The sequence below is a fragment of the Limulus polyphemus genome, unplaced genomic scaffold (assembly GCF_000517525.1).
Source record: "Limulus polyphemus unplaced genomic scaffold, Limulus_polyphemus-2.1.2 Scaffold6560, whole genome shotgun sequence".
NCBI classification, from domain to species: domain Eukaryota; kingdom Metazoa; phylum Arthropoda; class Merostomata; order Xiphosura; family Limulidae; genus Limulus; species Limulus polyphemus.
The window spans coordinates 47,227-50,536 of record NW_013672170.1 but is presented as its reverse complement, the minus strand read 5'-3'; the positions used below and the strand labels follow the sequence as shown (position 1 = coordinate 50,536).

Below are 3,310 nucleotides of genomic sequence, written 5' to 3'. Positions count from 1 at the left end.
AGTTACTGTGTTACCAAGACCCACTGTTATTGTTAGTTACTGTGTTACCAAGATCTACTGTTATTGTTAGTTATTGTGTTACCAAGACCCACTGTTATTGTTAGTTACTGTGTTACCAAGACCCACTGTTATTGTTAGTTACTGTGTTACCAAGATCTACTGTTATTGTTAGTTACTGTGTTACCAAGACCCACTGTTATTGTTAGTTACTGTGTTACCAAGAATCTTGGTAACACAATAACTAACAATAACAGTAGATCTTGGTAATGAAGTAACTAACAATAACAGTAGATCTTGGTAACACAGTAACTAACAATAACAGTAGATCTTGGTAACACAATAACTAACAATAACAGTAGATCTTGGTAACACAATAACTAACAATAACAGTGGGTCTTGGTAACACAATAACTAACAATAACAGTGGGTCTTGGTAACACAGTAACTAACAATAACAGTAGATCTTGGTAACACAGTAACTAACAATAACAGTAGATCTTGGTAACACAATAACTAACAATAACAGTAGATCTTGGTAACACAGTAACTAACAATAACAGTGGGACTAGTCACCTTACTATATAACCAGTTCTGAAGAGAGGACTGGAACATGCTAGTCACCTTACTATACAACCAGTTCTGAAGAGAGGACTGCAACATACTAGTTTTCAATGTTTTAAAACGTTTGTAAAGATATTTGTCTCTTTATTTTAAATAACACTATAAAATTAACAAAAATTTACATACAATCACTGACTTACACTGAGTAAATACATGTTTGTTTTGTTTTTCTAATTAAGCACAAAGCTACACAATGGGCTATCTGTGCTCTGCCCACCACAGGTATCGAAACCCAGATTCTAGCGTTGTAAGTCCGCAGATATACCGCTGTGCCACTGGGGGGGGGGGGGGGGGCAAGAGTAAATAAATGAAAAGAAACATGAAAGCAATATCTTAAAAGAGATATTTCTTTTCTTACTTATCAATTTTATATACAAAAATAATTTTTTGTATTCATTAACATGGCTATCTTTGTTGTTTCTATTGAAAGAACTTTGTAGCCTAACAAAATATACAAATTCTATATCAGACAAATAATGATCTAGCACCATTACGAAACCCTTTAGACCTATGTACTTTCTAACCCTAAATATCCTTATCCAAATTTTCTTTAGCTTTGAAGGATAAATAACAGCAACAAAAAATAAAAAAATTCCCATGTATTTAACTATTTGGGAACAATATTTAAAAACAGTACATTAAATCTTTAACTGTGGTGTGGCATTACTGAACTACTTGTTTAAAGTTGTAAAAGTAGAAAAAATGTTGTAAGGAATGATTGTTAAGTTGTTTATATTGGGAACCAAAAAGATTAATCTTGGGAAATAAAAACACCTTGAATAGGCTGAGAAAACCATGTGGGGGAAATTCTAAGCTTTTGCTAGCTTGTAAACACATGACAGACCGAAGCAGGTGTACGTAAGCAACACATACAATGAACTGTCTGCACTCTGTCGACCACACAGACTCAAACCCAAGATCTTTGCATTTACATTTATAAACCTACCATTGAACCACTAGAGGATGCACTCAGAGTGACATTATATATATGTTGTTTTGAGATGTTCTTTTTTTACTCACATAACATTCCAATATTTACATAAGAATGTCAAAAATATGAAACATTGATGCTACTATATGTCAGTCAAATTTTGCAATGTTTACAATTTCTGCAAGCTTTAAAATATTTTTCATAATGAGAACCAAATAAGACAAACAACCTTCCTTTTGCTTCTTTTAAGTCCTCCAAAACCCGACATATTTTACTTTTACAATTGGTGCTGCAAGACTTTAACTGGCTGGAAAGAAGATCCTATAAAACACAAAAACAACAATTCAAAGAACTTCCAATTGTGTTTTAAAAGATTAAATACAACCTGTAATAATTAAATTAATTAAAATTAACAATTTAACAATCATATGCTAACAGTGCAAACTAAAGTACAGCATCTGAAGTTAAATATAAAAAAAAATCTGTTCTATTACCGTACTTAAACAAAACATGTGTTCCCAAACCTTTATCTACACAATAACAAATAAGTCTGCTTCACCAAAATTTGAACAAGATTTTAGCATGAAAAATAATATTTCAATCTTAATAACACCTCAAAAAAAAATTGTGTAAAACATTTTTAATTCCATAATTTCAGAAATAATTAAGGGTTAAGAATTTTAATATTATCCCTGAATGTCCAGGGCCTCTTGTAACCCTCTGGTTTTAAAAGAGTTTCTCAGACCACAACTCAATCATATAGTGGAATCTTTTTTAAACGGCTGTATATTCAAAAGCCTTTTAAAAATACCTTATTATGGCAGAAATTATGTATATAACATCAGTTTGTTCATAAATGTTCAAGACATAATAATCTCAATTTTTGTAACCAATCACAAGCTTTTTTTGTTTAATCTTAGAATTGCCTGTCTCTACCAACTTATAAAAAATACTAAAGTGTAAAACTTGTCATTTCTGGAAACAAAATTTTGACAAAAGTCAGAATAATATTTATTGGAAATCCTGTTGTCACTACGAGTTTTAGTTCTCAGACTGTGAGACTAAAATACATTTCATACACAAATACATGTAAAGTTTTTTTTCGTATGTATATTAAACTTATTATATTCATTGTATGTATGCTTTATTATTACACCCACGTTATGATAGGTCTTGTAATGGTTATCGTTGAAGCAAACTGTGTTTAGTAACACATTTTTAAAATGAAAACAAATAAAATTAAGATGATAATAATAATAATAGGGTATCAAGACTTAAATTATAAAGTCACTAGTTACTAGCCTTGATTCTGTGTATAAAAACAGGCCTCAGAAACGTTTCCCACAAAGACATGGATTTACCAAGAACATCTTGGCAGGCCTGCTCCCAACGAGTTGTGTAGTCATTCTGTATGTGAAAATATAGAAAATATGAATTCTAATTATTAAATGGTTCTATTTTACTGAAACACCTTAGGTATTAACACAACTTACTGAAGAAATAACACAATAACTAACAATAACAGTGAGTCTTGGTAATGAAGTAACTAACAATAACAGTGATCTTGGTAACACAGTAACTAACAATAACAGTGAGTCTTGGTAATGAAGTAACTAACAATAACAGTAGATCTTGGTAACACAGTAACTAACAATAACAGTGAGTCTTGGTAACACAGTAACTAACAATAACAGTGAGATGTTCCAGTCCTCTCTTCAGAACTGGTTATATAGTAAGGTGACTAGTCAGAACTGGTTA

The 3,310-nt window shown here is 31.2% G+C and overlaps 1 protein-coding gene across 3 annotated transcripts in view; it reads right to left on the bottom strand.

Annotated features, from left to right (window-relative positions):
* Positions 1 to 1,827: 1,827 nt before the first annotated feature.
* LOC106473855 (conserved oligomeric Golgi complex subunit 1-like) overlaps positions 1,828 to 3,310 on the bottom strand; it is a 32,181-nt gene continuing 30,698 nt past the window's right edge. For all 3 annotated transcript variants that reach the window (XR_002613791.1, XR_002613790.1, XR_002613792.1), the window contains 2 exons: positions 2,855 to 2,959; positions 1,828 to 1,873 (listed from right to left, as the gene is read on the bottom strand). The gene's annotated coding sequence lies outside the window, so the exon portion shown is untranslated. The remainder of the gene's footprint in view (positions 1,874 to 2,854; positions 2,960 to 3,310) is intronic.